A 21,685-nucleotide genomic window follows, 5' to 3' on the forward strand; every position below is an offset into this window, starting at 1 on the left:
AAGAGTCTGTCTAAGAAATTCTGGGACGGAGAGACCATGGATTCTGTGATTTTTATTCAGATTTTGGATTCTGCGGTCAAGAGAGTGTGCTATTGTCCCAGTGTGGGGCGCCAACGCCTGTTATACAGTAGATACTGAATGGACTCAACTCTTTGCCATTTCCTTCTCCAGCTCATTTTGCAGATGAGGAAACTGAGGCAGACAGCTGAAGTGACTTGCCCAGGGTCACACAATTAGTAAGTGCTTAAGGTGGGTGTGCTTTGAACCCAGGTCTTCCTGATTCTAGGCCCAGCGCTCTATCCATTGCGCCACCTAGCGGCCCTTTTAAAGGACCGACTGAAGGGGCGGGGCCAGAAGGGGCGGGACCCGCCAGGCCAGCGTGGCACCGCACTCACAAGCGGTCCCGGGGAGGGGCTGCGTGGCGCTTGGCGCGTGCGCAGTGTGTGCGGCGCCGTGGCGGAGGGCGCTTGAGGACAGCCTGGGGGCGGGTCCGGAAGTGACGTGTGGGACGTGACGCGCGCGCGGCGGCGGCAAAGGCGGCCGGGGGCGGGGCTCGCTCGGTCCGGCGCCCGGCCCGGGACGGGACGACCTGTGACAGGTAACGGTCGGGAGCCGCGGCAGCCCCGGCGAGGGGACCCACGGGGCGCGGGGCGGGTGGACGCGGCCTCCTTGGGCCGGGCCGTGGCCGCCGACGCTCGCTCAGGAGCCTTTATTAGGCGCCTACTGTGTGCCCCGCAGGCGGGGGGAGGGTTCTGGGGGGCTTGGAGGCCGGGGAATACCCCCCTCCCCTCATGCCCAGATGAGGAAACTGAGGCACGGAGCGGGAAGGGACGTAGGGTCATAGAACTAGAGCGGGGGGGGGTTCATGGGGAAACTGAGGCACGGAGCAGTAGGACAGGTTACAGGGCTAGAGTTGGGACAGCCTCAGGCCAATTAATGCAGCCTCCCTCCTTTGTACAGAAGGGGAAACTGAGGCACGGACAGGGACGTCAGGATCATCAAACTAGAATTGGCCATCCAATCCAACCCCTTGTGCAGAGGAGGAAGCTGAGGCACGGAGAAGCTAAGTGAGTTAGGCTAGAACCTCAGGGACCACCCGGTTCGTCTTATCGTACAGAGGAAGGAGCTCCTAAATTAATTAGCCACTCACCCAGGGACAAGCAGCAAAACCAGGATTTGAACCCAGGTCCCGTCATTTTACAGGTGGGGAAACTGAGGCCCCAAGTGGGAAAGCCCCTTCCCTCTGGTCACGCAGCTAGAGCCTTCAGCCAGCAGCCTGCTGGCTTCAGGGAGTGAACAGTGATGAAAGGGTGGGTGGTGGGGTCTGGGGGACCTGGGGTCCCAGATAAGCCTGTCTGTGTGAGCCAGACGGAGTTACCCGGGCAGCATTGATGGAAGGAGTGGGTCCTTCGACCTCTGAACCCTCATTCTGCAGATGGGAACACAGAGGCTCGGAGGGGCAGCTGGAGGCCGGGGATCCCAGGAGGACTTGGTCCCCTCCAGGAGAGGAGGCACTTCGTACAATTAAATTGAGATGGTGCAAGGACTTTATGTTCCTGCTTTACAAATGAGAGCAAGGTCACCCAGGGAATGGGGGCAAACAAGGACCGGAAGCCTGAGGGTCTTCCCATCCCCCCACCGTGCCCTCTTCGATTGCCTCACATTGACTCTTTGTGGTTGGTTCCCTGTTCAAACCAAAGGTAGATGGTGGTCCACTTCTCTTAGGTGTTGATGCACAAGAAACAAGACGATAGATTTTGCTCCATCGACTGATTGTACTTTTACTGGGAAAACTTTCTGGAGGAGCATCAGGAGAGAGCAGAGACCAGAGATAGTTTGTCTCCTGCGCTGATTTAAGGGGTGTTTTCTTTCCTTCTTTTGAGGTGCTTTAGATACATTTAATGAAATAGCGGCTCATTCCTTTAGACAGAGGGTTCACAAGCATTTGTAAACATCGGTTCAGCTACTGCCCGGGATGCGTCTGCAATGCGGAGAGCCCATGAAATGTGAGAACCTCTAGAGATTAGTTTCAGTTCATCAAGGGCCCTTTTAAAGTGTTTTCCTGGGTACACTAAGTATAAGTACATGGAGCCTGGTTTTGTTTGATTCTGTCCTTTTATGTCATGATAAATTATTTTAAAAATCAAAATACAATGTTTTAGATGCTCACAGAAAGCATAGGAAAGCATAGGGCTGAGTAATGGGATCTGGGTATGAATCATTCACGGAACATTACCCAGTAAGTTGATCGCATGCATGGGTGTGATGCGAAGTGCTCTGCACCTTGTCTCATTCCTACTTCTAAGAGGGTTCGGAATCCTGTCATAAGATTGAAAATGTAGGGGGAAGGGAAACATGCATTTTCAATATGGAAGAAGCTGGTAATTTTTTTAAAATTTAGAATGTTAAAAATAGAAAAAGAGGCAAAATGTGGATCCCAAATTTCAGACATTTACATAAAAAGCGTGCACACCCCTATTTCTCGTAGCCTCTTCTGGTAGTTTGCAGAAATTAGAAGAGTGTCCCAGATCACATCTTGCTTTAGATTTTGGGAATCTTACTCAGCTTTGTGTGGTTCCCTGAAGTGTTTCTCAGTCTCCTGAGCCTGGAGTTGCCGCTCTCTTGACTACTTTTAGCTTTGCTTGTCACGAGGGCCAGCCTTGTAGACACTATGGACAGACAAGGTACACTGAGTCCCTGCGGGACTTTGCGTGTGACCAGCTGCTGGCGAGAGCAGATGGCGTTTGGGGTCAAGGGCAGTGAGTAACGAGGTAGATTGAGGGAGTAGAGAGCAAGGTTTCCTATGTCTGCTTTTTAACCAGTTATAGTGCTGGGAAATGTTTGAGGCTTTTCCAGAGACAGTGAGGCTAGAAATTGTGAGTGTGAATGAGAGTGAAAGTGCTTCCACATCCCCCAGACTCCTCACACTTTGTAATCCCTATGTCTGTCTTTTGGGTCTCCCCCAGAATAGAAGCTCCCTGAGGGCAGGGCCCGTTTTGTGTTGTCTCTGTATTTCTTGGCACTCAGCGGGTGCTTGATTGTTGAGTTGCCTGATTGTGCCACCTGCGCCTACTGGGTGATACACCGTGGCCCTCATGCTAGTCTAATGTGATGGGAGGTGGCCATGTCAATAAAGCTCATTCCTGGAAGTCAGTGTGATCTCTGGGAGGGTATTGACACCCTTGAGCTTTTCAGTTTTGCAGAACTGGGGCCTGGAGAATGGATTTAATTTGAAGAATCTTATGAAACCCGTAAGGCCAATGAAAACATGAACTGTTCTGTCAGGGCACTCCAACCCCAGCTCTTTCAGAAAGGTAGGTGGTGGCTGTGGTGTAGGGCAGGTGAGACATAGAGTAGCCCCAGGTGGGCCTTGTCACTGTGAGGTCATCATTGGAAAAGGTCAGGCTGCATATTTTCAAGCTCCCCTTGTGGGGTGAGAGGGCCTGATATCAAATCCTGGCTTGGCTACAAATTCACTAGGATCTTGGGTGAGCCACTGAATTTCTCTGAGCCTCAATTTCCTCATTTGTGAAGTGGAGAGAGGGGGCCGGAGTAGAAGATCTCTCAGACACCTTTTAGCTCTAATCCTCATGATCTTGCCAGAGGTGTGATAAGGGCTTGTGTGCATGCATATACATGTGTGCATGCATTTGTGTGAGCATTCAAGAAGTCAGTCCTCAGCTCATTGAATAAATGGTGGTTAAAGGCATACTGTGTACTAGGCACTGGGAGAACAAACAATCTATAAGAGCAGGGTGTTTATCATCTCCAGGAGGGGGAGTGAAGCCAGTAGCTGTAATTCGAGGCAGAATGCTCTGAGTGCACAGGAGGCAGGCATCCAGAGAAAGTTGTTTTAACTGAAGCTTTGGGAGGGAGATGATGCTTCTAGCTTAGGATGGCGGGGGAGGGAGGAAAGTCAAGGAAAGCTTCCTGGAAGAGCTGACATCTGAGCTGTAGCTCAAAGAAAGGGGTTTCAGCAGGTGGAGATGGGCAGACGTTTTATCCCAGGCAGAAGGTGTCATGTAAACAGGCACAAACGTGGAACAGGATAAGATGAGAATGGGCTATGGTGTGCTGTTCTGCTAGAATCTGGTCCATGAATGGGGAGCAGTGTGAGAGAAGTTTGCAAAGATATACACACTGGAGCCAGATTGTGTCTGAGGCATTATAAGCTGTTTGGCAGGCACAGGAGCCAAAGGGGGACCTGATCAGGACATAGAATAAGGGTCGTGATAATGGCAGCGGGTGAAGGCTTTGTTGGTTGGGGAGAGGTTAGAGGCAGGAAGAACAATTAAGAGCTTTTAATAATAGTCCAGAAGCATGAGGCTCTGACCTCTGAGGGGCTGCAGCAGCAGGGAAAGGGTGAGACCAATGGAAGACCCATCTGGAAGGTAGGGAAGCAACAGCACCCCCCAGCTGAGAAGATATGGGGAGTGACAAGTGCCTAGTGAAGGATGAGGGGGGGGATGGCACTCTTAGCAGCTCTAGGGACCTTGGAGGACATCAGAGGTTTGGGGCATGGGGAAGAGGATGGGGAAGTTGGTTGGGGACACTCTTTGAACTTGTTGAAGTGGAGGTGTCCAGCAGACAGTTGTGGGAAGGTTGGGGACTGGAGCTGCAGACCTGAAAGTCACCCATTAGAAGTGGCAAAAGCAGTCATGACAGTGAGGGAGAGAGTGGAGGCAGAGAAGGGGAGAATCAAAGAGAGCCTGGGGTTGAGGCAGGAGGAGAAGGAGGGGCCCGAAAAAGCAAGACAGGGAGGAGGGGAATGAAGGGAGAGAATGTCATGAGAGCCATGGGAGAAGAGGGGAGTCTGTTGGTGTCAGATGCTCTGAAGAGGGCCGGGCCATTGGATGTGGTGAAAAAGAGACCATTAGTGGCCTTGGAGAGAGCAGTTTCGAAAAGATTGGTGGGATAGAATCTACATGGCAAGGGGTCAAGGATTGAGTGTGCGCAGAGAGGCTGAGCATCGTCTCTCCTTTCTGGAAGTTAATGAGGTGAGGAGCTAGAGAGAAGGCAGATAGGTTAGGGGGAAAGAGCTTTAATTTAGTGTGGGGAGATGAGTGAGCTCATAGGCCAAGGGCAAGGAGTCATTGGAGAGAGATTAAAGGTGACTGAGAGCAGGGAGACCATGAACAAAGAAGGGGCAGTGAGAAGACGGAAGGGGGTGATATCAGGGGTGTTCGTGGAGGAATTAGCCTTGGTAGTGAGGAGGGCCATCTTGTCATGAGGCAGATCCAGAGGGGAGAGGACATAGGTTCAGAAGGAGTTCATAGAGGGAGCCCAAATAAATATACTGAATGTAAACATCTGTAAATATTTATGGAGTTCGTACGGTGTGCCAATGGCTGGGAGTACAAAAAAGGCCGCTATTCAGCCCACATCCTGGAGGCCTTCTAGCCTAATAAAAGATAAAGTAGGATATGAAAATGTCACAGCAGAAGGATTGACAAGTGCATCAATGAAGACAGAGAGGTTTAGGGAGGCAGAAGAGGGGGTGCAGGTAATTCCCCTTAGACTTCTCTCCTGTAAAGACCCTTATAGAGGCAGGGTCATGTGACAGGGAAAGGTGAAGCAGAGATGGTTTAGAACAGCCGCCACAGAGAAGAGAAGATGAGAAATGAGTAAGAAGTGTACAAGGATCTGGAGGCCACATTGAGGGCTCAGTTGAGGGGAGAGAGCAGAAATCTGTGGCAGTTGGGTCAGAAAAATTTCATGATTTTTCCTATCTGTGTTTGGCTGGTCTGGAGTGGGAGTGGAGAAGGTAGATGGGAGAATTAGCCAGAGGTCAGTTAATAAGCTAGGCCTGGTGGGTGGGGGTCAGGAAAGCTAGCATATTGTTGAGATGGCCATCTATTTGATCAGGACTGGATAGAGGATAAGATGGGGGGCAGTAGAGTGGGGGTGACTGACTAGGAACGGGGAGGCTCCAACGGTCACACTGAAGGCAAGGAGAGGAAGAAGAGAGGGGTAGGCCGGGAGATTGTGGTCAGAGGAAATCTCAGTCTCCAGGATCTTAGAAGCAGAGCAGTTCTGAGTGATTATGAAGTCTGAGGTTTGACCATCTTGGGCAGTGACTGCCTTAGAGCGAAGATGGCAGCCATAGTGCCTTTGCACATAGGGGACACTTTGTGTTTATTGACTTGAATTACATCTAAGGAACTATAAAGACCATCCAAAGGTGGTTAGTCTAGTCTTGAAGGAGTGACAGGGTAGACCAGCTTTGAGCCAGGCACAGAAGAAGGTGAGAGAGGGGGAGGGAGGGAGGGAGCTGGAGGGGGTCATCAGAGGTGTGACCTGCCAAGGGGAGCCTGGTGAAAGAGGTGACACAATTCTGGATGGGACGAGGGGATGCAAGACCCTGGCAAGGAACTTGTTGTATCCGGACTGGCACTGATGTTCTTCTGTTTGGTATTTATGTTCTTCGAGGTGGCCTGTGTGCCATTTCCATGTGAATTTACTTTTGAAGTGATTTTCCTTGTCAATGCTGTTTTCCTTTTGCTTCTGAGAGAATGCCCAGGGTGCTTCAGCTGGCTCTGTCACTGCTGGCTGCATCTGCGCAAGCCAGAAGGGCCAGCTCATTCCGTGTGATCCAGAGAGATGTCTAGCACTGGACAGTTGGCAAGGTGCTTTTGGCCTTTAACTCATTTGTTCCTCATAACAGTCCAATGTAGTAGGCACTCAGTGTCATTATTCCCATTTGGTAGACCTATTCTGTAGGAATTTTACAATAGATTGTCCAATTAGGATCATTGGAAACTTAGAAGTCACTTGAAACAGCCAGCAGCACCATGGACAGGTCTGGAGGCTGGAAGACCTGAGTTCAAATTTGGCCTCAGACACTTACTGTCAGTGTGACTTGGGGCAAGTCACCTCACCTCTGTTTGCTTCTGTTTCCTTATCTGTAAAATGGGGATAATAAAAAGCCCTTCCCTCCAAGGGTTTAGTTAGTGTTTGTAAAGCACTTAGTACAGTGCAGAGCATATAGTAGGTGCTTAATAAATGCTGCTTCTCAAGTCCAACTCCTTCCTGATGTATACACTTCCTCTGTAGTACTTCCAGCTGGTGATCATGCCTTTGCTTAAACATGTGCACAGATGAATATCATTAAAGCTAATCCTCAGTTTTGCTTCAGTTCTGGGGGATAGAAGAGAAAGTGTTGGCTTCTTGACAGTCAAGAGACAGTTTACTGTGACCCTCTTCAGCCATGTGACTCTGGGCAAGATACTTCACCCAGTGAGCCTCAGTTTCCTCATCTGCAAAATGGAGATGATAGTCCTTCCACTATCTCCTGCAGAGGGTTTTGTGGCAACAAGTGTTGGACAGAGCTTAAAGTAGTTAGTATTATTATTAGGCAAAACCTTCTTGACAATCTGACTGCTCATAGTGTCCTAGGAGTATTCAGAGAACCTCTCTGCTGCCTGTGAACTCTGTGGAATCCATCTCAGACCCTCAATAGAGACAGTTTTACAAATTAGTCTCTCAACAGTATCCTTGTGAGATAACTTGTATAACTTGTCATCCACATTTTACAGATGTGAAAGATTCAGAGAGGGTTAGGAACTGGCCTAGAGCTACAAAGCTTGAAGAGTCTAAACTAATCTAAAGTGAATATCTAAAACTCTAAAGTGAGCATCTACACCCAGATCTTTTGGCTGGCACTCCTTCCACCCACGCCGTGTTGTCTCTCTGAACTGTCACATCCCACGAGGCCCTTCACTTGGCTCTCTGGTTTGTCCTCTCGATCCTGCCTCAGGGTTTTTCAGGTATGTCGCCTTTTTGTGGCCTGATTCACTGGCCACAGACCCCAGAGGACAGAGATAGAAGAAAGACCCTCATACTTGCCCACAAAGAGGTCATTAGTTACGGTGGAAAATGGTTTCAGTTGGAAATCGAGATGGAAGGCAGACTTTCAGGTTACGTAATGGGTGGGGGATGAAGACATTGGACGCAAGGAGTGTAGACTATTCTCTCTAGGAATTTCATAGTGAAGAGGAGAGAAATAGGAAAGCAGTGCAGAGTAGTTGGAAAAAAGCTGGGTTCAAATCCTAGCTCTACCACCCTGTGACCTTGAGCAAGTCACTTACCGGTTTCCTCATTTATAAACTGGTTAGACTAGATGATCTCTGAGGTCTGTCCCTGCTCCAAATCTATGATCCTTTGATTTGAGTTGGAGTGGTCAGCTGGTATTTTAGGGAAGGAGAGATCTATCAAGTCATTTCTTATGTGCATGCTATGTGCATAAGATTCTAGACAGCCAGACAGAAAGTGAAACATTTCTTGCCCAAGGGCCTTATGTTCAGTCAAGGGAGACATCAAGTACATAGATAAACAAGTGTACAAAAAATAAATATAAAGAGAATAAATATATAAATACATAGGAGTTGGGGAGAGCACAGAATTTGGGGTAGTGACAAAAAGCTTCATGAAGAACAAGGGTTTTCAACCTTTTTCTCATCATGGATCCCTTTAGCAGTTTGGTGAAGCCTATGGAGAGCAGCTAGATGGCTCAGTGGATACAGTGTCAGGCCTGGAGTCAGGAAGACTCATCTTCTTGAGTTCAAATCTAGCCTTAGACACTTAATAACTATGTGACCCTGAGCAAGTCGTCTAACCCTGTTTGCCTGTTTCCTCATCTGTCAAATGAGCTGGAGAAGGAAATGTCAAATCACTCCACTATCTTTGCCAAGAAAATCCCAGAAGGGGTCGTGAAGAGTGGGACACAACCAAAACAACTGAACAGCGAAGCCTGTGGTGACCTTCTCAAGATATGTTTTTAAATGCATAAAATAAAGTACATAGGATTACAAAGGAAACCAGTTATATTGCAGTACCGTTATAAAAATATTTTAAAAGACTAGTTCATGTTATAGCTGCTCTTTCTGTGCTGGCAAAGAATTAGAAGCGGGGGGAAGGGGAGGCATGAGGGGAATGGTGCCCAGCGATTGGGGAATGGCTGAACAAATTATGCTATCTGTATGTGATAGAATACTGTGATGTTGCAATATGATAAAAGAGATGGTTTCAGAAAAGTGTAGAAAGATTTGTCTGAGCTGATACAGAATGGAGTGAGCAGAACCACGAGAACAATTTATACAATAACAATATTGTAAAGACAAACATCTTTAAAACGTTTAGGACTTAGGAACTCTGATCAGTGACCAACCACAATTCCAGAAGACTCAAGGTGAAACATTCCACCCTGCTCCTGATAGGCAGCTGATGAACTCAGAGTACAGATTGGGACTTTTTTTTTTTTACATTCCCAATTTGGGAATTTGTTTGCTTGATAATACATTTTGGTAACAGAGGTTTCATTTTCCTTACTGTCTTGATTGGGGGAGGGGGCAGTTGAAAATGTGGATCTGAAAATAAAATTTAATTTAAAAAGAAGTCAACTTGGCCACAGACCCCAGTTTAAGAACCTTTGATGTAAAAGGTAGTTGGGCGAGGGGAAAAGGACAACGTAGATGGAGAGGTTGGTGATGTTTGAGAGAAGGGATGAAGATCCTGGAGGAGATGAGATTGAAGTTACAGTTGGATCTTTGAGCTTTTCCTCCAAGACTGAAAGGAATGGAGTAGAGAGGATTTCTGGTCAAGATGGCTAAGCAGTGGGAAAGCCAGCAAACGCAGCTCCTCCTGAAACCCATCGGTGATCCTGACATACCACTTCAGTCCTTCATCATGGCAGAAACTGAGAGGGGACAAGAACGTCAGAGGCCACGTGGGTTACTGCTGAGGACCCAGGAAGGTGAGGTGATTTGCCCAGTATCACTGAGGTCAGAGGCAGGATTTGAACCCACCCCACCAACCATAATGGGGCTTTGAAGAAACAAGAAAAGAAATGCCACCGACAATAGCCAAGGGAATCACCCGGAGACAGGAGCTTTGTGGTCCGGTAGCCCTGGAGTCTCAGAGCCAACTCTAACCAGAATCTGGTGTGCTGGCCCCTTCAGTGGAGCCTGGGCAAGTCACTTAATCCCTATTTGCTTCATTTCCTCATCTGTAAAATGGGGGTGCCATGGAGAAGGAAATGGAAAACCGCTCTAGTATCTTTGCCAAGTCCATGAGATCACCAAGAGTTGGACATGACTGAATGATTGAACAGCAATAACCCCTTCAGTACCTCCATCTACCCCCTCCTGTCATCATGCGAGATTGGGTTGGGGGGATAGTGAAATCAGGAGCCCTTTCCTAACCCCACCCACCTACCTACTCCACCAGTCTAAGCTCATGAGATCAAGTGACATGCCTCACGTGTAGATAGGCCCAGACAAGACAGCAAGTCTGGGGAATCTGGCTTACTGACCCTTCCACAGGACCAAGTACTGGGATCTGCTTACTGCCCAAAGCCCAGGGAATTTCTGATCTGCCTTGCCCCACCTCACACAAGAGGGCTACTTACCCTTCATCACCTTCCATAGCCAGTGATCAATCCTACCCCCTCAGCAGGAGGCAAAAGGAGGAGCTTAGCTGCAACTGAGCTCTGCCAGGGTAGGCAGAGTGGGAGGCCTCGCTGGTATTTGAGACTAAGACATCCCTCTCAGCCTTGTTGGGAGTTCAGACCAGTCCTTCCCTTGACCTGGGAAACACTCTTCCTTTTTTGCTGTTCCTAAAAGTTGACAAGATTTCCTGCCTCCTCCATCTCCTCTAACCAGTCAGACCCCAAGGAGCATACAACCTCCCCATCCCAGACCCAAGCTTTCTGATAGAAAAACTCCAGTTCACACCTAGGGCGCCTCATTACTATCCTGGAAGAGAAAAAGGAGTAAGAAAAAAAACCAACAGGAACCCAACAAAAAACGCACAGTACATAGTAGGAGCTTAATGAAAGCCTGTTGACTGACATAATTAGGTTAAAATTAAGAGGATAAATTAAGATTTGTCATGCAGCTACATGTTTAAAAAAAACAACTATGATATCATTGATGGTATCTGATAAAGTAGAATGAAAATCACAAAAAAATTGAAGGAGACAAGATGTTGCATAAAAGTGAATATATCTGTATACATAGACGTACATGTGTATGTATAATATGACAGTTCTCAGTTTGTATTTGCCAAGCAATTCAGCAGTTTAAAAAACATTAACAGTGATATCAGAGGAAATAAGTCAAAACCTAATAGTAATCGGGGCCTCAGCACTCCATTATAAGAATGGGATTAATAAGAAGAATGACAGTAAAAGACACAGATTTGAATGGCCTGTTTAATAAGTGGGAATTAAGACACATAAAGAGAACTAAGTGAGAAGAGCCGGAAATGCACGTTCTTTTCAAGTACAAGTGGAATGTTCACAACGAGGCATGCACTTGGTCATAGAGAAGTTACATATGCAAAAAGTCATAGATTTTTAAAAGGTAGAAATTATACATACAAACAAGAATACAGTCTAAATAGAATTCGGTAACATGAATGGAAATGATAAATTTACGTGAACATTGAAAATAATTTATTAGTACTTGGTTAAAGGAGAAATCAGGAAAATAGCAGAATGTTTAAAAGACAGTAATAAATAGCACATGTCAAACTTGTCATATGCAGCCAGAGCTGTTCTTGGAGCCCAAGTTAATTTTGCTAAGTGTTTATACATTCATGAGAAAGAAAACCAAAAAATACTTGCATTGAGCTTAGATTTAAAGCCCCTAGGAAGGAGTTGATTGTAAGGATATGAGCAGGAGTCCATAGAGAATGAAAGAACAATTGATAAGTGAGAACCACGAGCTGCTTTTGTTTTGCAAAGAAATATAAGGGAGGGAACACTGGTTGGCAAAATTACACATGATAAAGGAGAAATCAGGACACAAAAGAAGTAAAGAAAATTATTAGGAAATACTCCACAGCTAGATTCTAAGAAATTCAAGAGTGTAAAAGAAATAGATGATCATCTACAAAAATATTAATTGTCCAAACTGACATGATAGAAAATTGAGAATTTAATAGACCAATATTGGAGGAAGAAATAAGACCAGTCCTCACAGAATTAACAGAAAACCATCTGGCCCAGATGGATCCACAGCAGAATTAGTTCAGACTTTCCAAGAATAAATAATCCTTGTTACGTAGATTATTCACAAATTTAAGGAATATTACCTAGTAACATTTAAAAAAAATTTTTTTAAAGTTAGTAAATTGAAGGCATTATTAGGGACAAGATAGATGTACTTGACTAGAGAAAAAAAGCACAACAAAATAATATCACTAAAAAGAAGTAACATTGGGGAAAATACAGCAAGTAGAAAAAATTTGACATCGAAAATAGCTATTTAAAAGCCAAAGTAATTTTTAGTCTATGATAAACATCCAAAGGATATAAAGAGTTTTCAAAAAGGAAAATACATGATGAACAATCACTTGAAAAAATTATCATCCTCATTAATAGATTCATATTTCAACAACTGAGGATAATACAACAATCAATAAACATTTATTAAGTGGCTATTATGAGCCAGGCATTGTGCTAAGCGCCCATCAAACTGGGAAAAAAAAAAAAACAACCAAAAACAAAACCAGTCATAATTTAAAACGATGAAACTCACAGCAGGTGGACTTTTGAAGGAAAAGGTACCACTCACTGCTGGTAGACTTGCTAATGTGGATCTTTTTGAAGAAAATTTTTGCAGTACATAGTTAAAATGACAAAAATAACTTTCGTGTCATTCAGCTTAATTCAACCTACAGATAAGATCATAAGTTCACAGATTTAGAGGTGAAAAGGACCTTAGAAGTCATCTTGTCCATTTTCCTCATTTCAAAGATGAAGAACTGAGGCAGAATGAGGTTATGTGACTTGCCTGAGGCCATACAAGGTCATACCTTTGACCTACTAAATTCCAGTGTTGGGAATATACCCTGAAATTGTTATCAAAACCAAAGAGCTATCTGTGTAATGCTTTACATAGCATCTTTATTTTACTTGCAAAAACTGGAAACAATATAGGTATCCAGCAGTAAGGTAATAGATAAATTGTGGTACGTTAATGTAATGGAAAACTATAATACAGTTAAGATGGACTAGTCTGATGAATACAAAGAAATCTGGAAAGTCTTTTATGAAAACATACCAACACCGACGACGTGAGAGGAAAAGTGAATTCAAATGAATGGACAAAGAATCGTGAGGAGATTTGGAGGGAGGGAGTGAAAATGTTTAGATAGTTCTGCCTGGCATTAGTTACCAAGCAAGTATAGTCGGTTGTTTTGGTGTTCAATGTTAACATTTTTAATAAAATATTTAATTTTTTAAAAAAGAACAGGAATGAAAAGTTAGTTGAAGGGGGTGGTAGAGGTGGGAGGACTAAAGATTGTGGTTGAGAGAGAGACATTTAGCCTCTAATCTACCCTCTTTGGTCATGGGTCTTTAACCAGTGATGAATACCTAACTATACTGTTTATCTAGCTAATACTTTTCCACCTTGTCCATGAAAATATCATGAGAGGCTTTATCAGATGTTTTGCTACAGTCCAGGTATACTGTGTCAGAAATTTGACATGAGGTTTGACTGGCACGGCTTTGTTCTCAATGAATCTGTTCTGTCTCTTTGAGATCACCCTTCACTTCTTCATGCTGCTCACAAGCTGTCCATGTGTTGAATTATCTTCATGAGCTGGTGTAGCAAAGGAATTCATCACCTCATGGTTGACCTTCTCTCAATAAGAATCAGAATTCACATTCTGGAAGTTAGCTGGTATTAAAAAGTTTCCTGACTTCTCAAGAATTAAACGTTTCTCTTTGGGCACATGGTACGAGGAGCCGTGGTTTCAAGCATCCTGCTTAAGGGGTGTTGAAACCAGTTGGTTTTTCCATGGTGATGCAGTGCATTCCAGAAAAGAGGAAGAGTCCGGAGCAGGGACTGTGCATGTATTTTAATATTTTGATAAATGTTTCAATATAATTGGTCTACTTTGCCATCTTATATGTTTCATTTAATGTATTTTTTTATTTAATGTATTTGAAAGCATAGTTTTGAGATGTCCCTGGGCTTTGCCAGACACCAAAGCACTCCTGGTCTAGAGCTTATTGTTGTAGATCGAGTTTCCTTCAGCACATAGCAGGACTTAGAAAGGGCTGAGGCATTCTACACACCACATGTTATTTCTGTGATGAAACAGTCCTTGTGCTCAGCTGGAATTTTGCTGGAATTCCTGAGGTATGTCAGTGAAAAGGCCTAGGTCCAATCTCTACAATCCTGTTCTGCATCTCGTCATTGTTGTGGTACACCCTAGATCTGCCTGTCCAGGTGTTCGTAATAATAATAGCTCACCTTTATGTAGTGCTTACTCTGTGCCAGGCCTGTGCCGCTGTCTCATTGGTGTTAGAGGCAGTTATTTGTTATGCCATCTTATTAATACAACTTTTTTATCCTTGGATGTTTTTCTTGGGAGATTGGATAAAAAACTGTTTGACTAGGCCTCAATAACCAAGAAAATAACTGACACTTAGGTTTTTTTTTAATCTTATGAAGATCTATTACATTGGGGAAAGTGAAAAAAACCGTCACATAGGTGTCATGAATGATTTGAAGAAAGAATCCTTCAGTTTCTAGAAAAAAAAAAATTATCAACTGCTCCCCCACCAAAAAAAACCCCTTGTCTCTGGAATGATTAAATTTTTATTAAAATCTGTGTTTGAGGTGACTCAGAGGTCATTAAAGTATCTTTGAATTAATCCTATTCAAATAGAAAGCTCCTTACACCCATCTAAGGTAAGAGGATTGGTTAGAGATATGCCACTGAAGCGATCTTTAATACCATTGATAACATTAGGGGATCACAGATTTAGACCTGGAAGGGACTTGGTCAGTCAGTAAACATTTATTAAGCACCTACTGTGTGCCAGGCACTGGGGATACAAACGTGACATGGGGGCATGTCCCCGAGTAGAGCAACCAGGTGAGAAATGAGGTGTTCTGAGCTGAGCTTTCTCCATAAATGGGGGTACGGGACTGAGGGTATTGATGAGGTAGAGTCCTGAGACTGATGGGATCTTAGCAAGTCCAGTACCCCCATTTTCTGGAAGAGCAAACAGACTCAGAAATCAAGTGGGGGCAGCCAGGTGGCATTGCAATGGACCCTGGAGTCAGGACAACCTGAGTTCAAGTCCGGCCTTAGATACTACCTGTATGACCCTGGGCAAGTCACTTAACCTCCATTGTCTCAAAAAAAAAAAAAGAAAAAGAAAGAAAAAAGAAATCAAATGACTTCCCCAGGGATGATAAGCATCTTCACTTCTACCAATAAGTACTGCGCTATGCTGCCTTTAGCTGTAGAGGGTACAGTCTGCTGCTCTCATAGCCATAGCATCATTTAATGTGAAGGAACCATCGATAGAACTTCCTGAATTTGGTATCCTTGATGGCACATACAAGCCTTTGGTAGACAGATATATTACTAGTCATTGACACTCCTTGTCTCCATCAGTGGTTATTGTGAACTCTCAAACTATATGAATGTGTGTAACCTTTGTGTCAGATTCCTTCAGAATACAGAAGAGGATTCAAGTATATTTTGGTGAATTCCTTTTTTGACTTCTACTCGAACCCAGGAACCCTGGGAAAATGTATGCATGGCTTTATTCTATATATGGAGTTTGACTTCGTATGCATCAAACTATTAAAGCAAGATACTTTTATTAAAAGACATTTACTAACTGTATCACCTTGGGCAAGTCACTTAACTTTTGCCTTCCTCAGTTTCCTCTTCTGTAAAATGGGGGATAGGACCTTAGGGTTGTTGTAAAGATCAAGTAAGATGATATTTTTTAAAAAATAAATAAATAAATAATAATAAAATAATATTTATAAAGTGCTTTGAAAACCTTAAAGCACTATATAATTGCTATTTATTATTATTATTATTATAACTAGAGGGAAAAAACAATACTTTTTTTAAAGTTCCAAAGAACTATAATAATAGCTGTTTACATAATAATTTAGGGTTTGCAAAGTGTTTATAAACACCTTCTAATGTAATATCCCCAGCCATTCTCCAGGTTTTATTAGTTCCATTTTACAAATGAGGAAACAGCTAAAAGAGGTTCAGAGACTCCTCTGTGGTCTCATTCTAAGTGTCAGAGCCAGGTTACAAACCCAGACTCCAAGAACTAGAAGATCCTGAACAAATGTGAGCATTTCCATATATGAAAAAGGCCAGAAAAAGGATTAGACGAGACTGAGCATATGACATGCAGCTTGTTTTGAGATGGATGTGCGCACATACCCATATATTCACAAGGTGATGGTACCCACATTGTCCTGCCAGCCCCACACTCTCCAGGCTCCCCCTATAAAAATGCCCAATCATTCAGCTGCTTCATCTCCCACCTGTAGTTCCCGGTCCTGTCGGCAGGTGTCACCAAGGTCACTCTTGTCATGGTTTCTCCTCTAGCTCCATATGGCTGCCAGCCAATGTCAGCCCTGTATTGCTTTCGGCAGTGGCCCGGTAGCTGCTCTGCGTCGTGGCTGTCTTCTTGTCTTTTGGTCACACATCTTTCCGTTGAAATATTTACTGCCATAGAAAGCACGCCTTTAGAGTTTTCCCTGTCAGCATCAGTCCTCCCTCCACTTATCATAGTTTAATAATATGGTACCAGCCAAGGGGCTTCCTCTGCCAGACAAACACTAGCCTCCCGAGATCCAGTGAGAAAATTCTTGTTTCTTCAACTTCACGAACAGCCCTGCCATGAACTCCAAGTTTGCCAGTGATTACAAATGTGGATACCCTTCCTCATTCTGACAGGCATGGTGGTTAGAGGATTGCGAATGGGCCAAGGTAGTTCGATATAGTGTGGAGAGGAGATTAAAGTAGAGGAAGGGACTAGTTTATTTTGTTGTTCATTGTATCTGCCTCTTTGTGACCCCATTTGGGGTTTTCTTGGCAGAAATATTGGACTGGTTTGCCATTTCCTTTTCCAGCCCATTTTACAGATTCAGGAAACTGAGGTAAACAGGGTAAAGTGACTTGCCCAAGATGACACAGCAAGTAAGTGTTTGAAGTACTTTAAATGCCAAATAGAGAGCTTTGATTTAGATTGAAGAAGTAGGTACTATTATTATTCCCATTTTATTTTTTATTTTTTCATTTTTAGGCAGTTGGGGTTAAATGACTTGCCCATGGTCACACAGCTAGCAAGTGTCAAGTGTTTGGTCTGAGGCTGGATTTGAACTCAGATCCTCCTGACTCCAGGGCCGGTGCTCTATCCACCTAGCTGCCCCTCTGTAAAAGGGGATGATTAGTCTTTTTTTTGTTGTTGTTTTTTGGTGAGGCAATCAGAGTTAAGTGACTTGCCCAGGGTCCCACAGCTAGTAAGTTTCAAGTGTCTGAGGCCGGATTTGAACTCAGGTCCTCCTGACTCCAAGGCTGGAGTTCTATCTACTGCACCACCTAGCTGCCCTCCCATTTTCCAAAGGAGCAAAAGAATCTGAGAGAGATTAATACAGGGTAACACAGCAAGTAAATGTCTGAGGTACAATTTTTGAAAAGAAATTTTGTTTAGTATTTTATTTTCCTTTTCAACATTTGTTTTTAAAACTGAGTTCCAAATTCTCCCCTTCCTTCCCCACCCCCCTCATTGAGAAGGCAAGCAATTTGATATAGGTTATACATGTGTAGTCATGCAAAACATATTTTCATATTAGTCATGGTGTAAAAGAAAACATAGACACCCCCCCCCAAAAAAAAAGGAAAAGAAAGTTTTAAAAGTATGCTTTTTCTGTATTCAGACTCCATCACTTCTTTCTCTGGAGATGGAGAGCATTTTTCATCCTAAGTCCTTCAGAGTTATCTTGGATCATTGTATTACTGAGAATGGCTAAGTCGTTCACAGTGGATCATCCTACAATATTGCTGTTACTGTGTACAATGTTCTGGTTCTACTCATTTCACTTTGCATCAGTTCATGTCAGTCTTCCCAGGTTTTTCTGAAGTCAGCCTGTTCATCATTTCTTATAGCACAATAGTATTCCATCACAATCATATAACACAACTTGTCCAGCCATTCTCCATTTGATGAGCATTCTCTTAATTTCCAGTTCTTTGCACCAGAAAAGAGCTGCTATAAATATTTTTGTGCATATTTTCTTTTCTTTTTTTTTTTTAATCTCTCGGGATACAGACCTAGTAGTGGTATTGCTAGGTCACCGAGGTATAATTTGAACTCAGGTTTTCTTGGGTCCAAATCCAGCACTCAACTCACTGTGCCCCCAACCTGCTAAAGTAGCCTTCCTTCTTACAAGGATGATCCTTCCACCTGGCTTCACTGATCATCCCCACTCTGGCGTATCTCTACCCTGTTCCTCTCCATTGGGTCATGCCCCATGCCTACAGACATTCTCCAGTCTTCCCCCATGCCCTCACGAGCTATCGTCCAGGCTATTGTTACCTTTACAGCTAGACCTTTAGAAGAGTAGGCTCTTCCAGCTCCCACCCACTCACTCCTCAGCCCACCGCTTCAGTCCTCAGCACTGTGACCGCACCAAGGTCACTAGCGACACTTTAACACCAAGGTCTTTTTTCAGGCCTTCTCCACCTGGATTGTTCTCACTGTTGACTCCCTCGTGCTTGATCATCTTTCCTCCCTTAGCTCCCATGACATTGTGTTCTCCTGGTACTTTGACCTTTCTCCTCATCCTTCATCTTAACCATCCTGTGCCATTCTCCCCAGGTCCTATCATTGATCTTTTCGTTCTTGTCTACACTTTCTTCCTCAATGATTTCATAAAGTATGTTATTCTGTGTATTTAAAAAGATTCTGAGAACGTGTCTGCAGTCTTCACCAGACTGTCCGAGGGTCCATAACATGAACATGGTTCTGATCCGGTTCCAGCCTCTCCCCTTAACTACCTCTGAACACCAACATTTATCTTCCTAACTCTTCCCTCTCTGCCTGCCTATCGTCTAAATCGGTAGCTCCCTATTGTTAAACCCCGAGGTGTTGCATTTGTGGCCCCCAAGCTGCCAGACTCCTAAGTGGTGAATCAGATTAAAGTGTAATTAGGAAATGTTTGACAAAAGAAGTAAAAACACAGCACAACAGAGAAAGTGTAATTTGTGGTTCTCTAGGTCAGTATGCTACCTGCAGGGATACTTTCTGTTTGGGTTTGACACCTCTGGCCTGAGAGGTAACATTTGTGGTCCTTAGCCCAGCATTCAAGGCCCCCCTGGCCTGGCTCTAACCTTCCTGGATTCTAGCATTGCTTCATCCTGCTGCTGCCCTTCCAGTGTACTGAGGCTCCTACTGACCCCTCCTCTGTGAGGTGGCCCGTGGCTGCTTATGGAAGCCTTTCTTTTCCTTGCCCAGCCGCAACACTGGCTCCTCCTGGCAGGCCCACCCAGGCCTGCCCCTCCCTCCCAGACCTCTGCCTCTGGGGCTGCTTCTCCTGTGCTGTTTGTTACTCACACTACATTGTGGGTGTTTGTGCCCATCTGAGCCCCTGGACTAGGGGCCTTAGAATTTAGCAATAAGAGGGAAAGACTCAAACATGAGCCCCTTCCAAAGTCCCGAAAAGGCCACCAGGCTTGGAGGCCTACCTCAGTCACTAGCTGTAAGAGCATGAATATGTCCCCTCCCTGGGGATCAGTTTCCTCATCTGTAAAGTCGCTTCCAGCTCTAACATTCCATGAACCAATGAAATCTGAAAGATAAACCAGCGTTTTAAAATGAGGGAAAAGTAAGCATAACTTTGTTAATGAAAGAAAGCAAAACAATTTCTAAAAATATGTTAACAGTGATGTCAATGGCCTTTATTTGATGGATACCAAGAAATTAATAACCTTGTTTTGCGCTATAAATATAGTGGGACTAAAGCTAGGAAATAGGGCACCAATACCTAGAATTTTATTCAACTGTCAAAAAGCCCTTAACTACTTACTCTATACTTGGTAAGTGCTATAGATACAAAAAGAAAAAGTAACAGTCCCTGCCCTCAAGGGGCTTATATTCTTCGGGAGCATGGAGGTACTTAGTATTGTCATTTCATCCACACAGATAAGTGTAATACAAGGAAGGGGGTCATGGGAGATCACAGCAAAGTGCTTCAGGAAAATTGAGGAGGCCGATTGAAAACCCGCCAGCTCCAGGGGGCATGGAAGGCTGCATGGAAGAGATGATGTCTGAGCCCAATCTCAAAGAGGATTCTGAAGGGCAGAGAGTAGGAGGGTGGGTACTGTAGGCATAGAAGACTGACCGAGATTGGCATGTCATGTTTGGGCCTGTTTGACTCGGACTGGCCACAAGGTAGGTTTTCTTAATTGAGGACTTATAAAACAGCTCATATACTCTGGAAAAGAAGATTGGCATAAATCATGAAAATAATAAAAATCCATATCCCCTTTTTTCCCCAAAGTGGCTCTTCTGAGAATAATATCTTCAGAAATTCAAGAAAGAAAACAAAAATGATTGTCATAAAGACGCCAGCACCCTCAAAACGTGTGATTGCAGCACACTGGAAGCGAGGGATAGTGAATGGTTTAACAAATCCGATTTTTAATCACCATGGAAGAGCGCACAGAAAATTAGAAGTCATAAACGTGAAAAATGTGTGGAACTGTGGAATACTTATGACATAATGAAAAATGGAGGTTTCAAGAGATGGTATGGAAAAAACAGTAATTGGTCTCTTTACACTTACAGGTAGCTTTAGGAGAAGGGTGATTATTTTCTTTTTTTTTTTTTTTAGGGGAGGGGGAGGGAAAAGGAAATAAAAATAAGGCTACACACATACAAAAAAGAAAAGTATGAAAAAGGGAGAAAGGATAGTATGAGAGATACTAAGAAAAAATATAAATAAAATGTATCTATGTTTATATACAGGTACACAAAACATTTTGCATACATTATCTTGTCCTTTCAATAACCCCTGAGAAGTTGGTGGTACAAATATAACATCTCGATATTACAGAGAAGGAAACTGAGGTTCTGGGAGATTCCATAGCTTGCTCAGAGTTAACACATGCAGTATGTGGCAGACCTGGGAGTCCAGCCTTTTACATCTTAGTCCATGCCATGAAAGTATTTCTCTAAAGAGCATGAAAAAAAAAAATAAACATGATTGGGGCATCCTCTAGGGACCTAAAGTCATAGGTGGTTCAGTTGAATGTGAATGGGCGGTGTTAAAGTTTGGAAGGAAATCATATCCAGAGGATAAACTTCATCCCTGCTGTCTGAGAGCTGGCTGTTGAGTGGGGGACAAGCCCCCAGCCCTGCTGTAATGCACAGGGGAGTCACCCAGCAAATGCTGGCAGGTCCTTAGCAGCGGGGGTGGCTTGAACATAAAGGGCAGTCTGACACAGGCCGGGAGATCTGGCCTTAGAAGCAGGACAGCCTGGGTTCAAGTCCTACTTCCTGATACCTACTGGCTGTGTGATCTTAGGCAACTCCCTGACACTGTAAGATACAAATCAGGCAGTGACCTGTGCTAGTGGAGGGAGACTCCTCACCTGGACATGGGAGTAGAGAGAAAGTGAGGGTATCAGAGCTCCATCCATCCATCCATCAGAAAGAAGTCTCTGATGCCTGTTCCCCACCTAGGCCACATGTCAGGTGTTGAGGGTACAAAGAATGAAACAATCTCTGCTCACAAGAAGTTTACAGTCTGGGCAGCTAGGTGGCTCAGTGGGTAGAGCACCAGCCCTGGAGTCAGGAGGATCTGGGTTCAAATGTGGCCTCAGACACTTGACACTTACTAGC

At 44.3% G+C, this 21,685-nt stretch overlaps 1 protein-coding gene across 1 annotated transcript in view; it reads left to right on the top strand.

Annotated features, from left to right (window-relative positions):
• Positions 1 to 544: 544 nt before the first annotated feature.
• MAP3K13 (mitogen-activated protein kinase kinase kinase 13) overlaps positions 545 to 21,685 on the top strand; it is a 191,839-nt gene continuing 170,698 nt past the window's right edge. The window contains exon 1 of the mRNA XM_027875296.1: positions 545 to 598. The gene's annotated coding sequence lies outside the window, so the exon portion shown is untranslated. The remainder of the gene's footprint in view (positions 599 to 21,685) is intronic.

The sequence above is a fragment of the Vombatus ursinus genome, unplaced genomic scaffold, assembly GCF_900497805.2.
Source record: "Vombatus ursinus unplaced genomic scaffold, bare-nosed wombat genome assembly UNPS02014808.1, whole genome shotgun sequence".
Lineage (NCBI taxonomy): Eukaryota > Metazoa > Chordata > Mammalia > Diprotodontia > Vombatidae > Vombatus > Vombatus ursinus.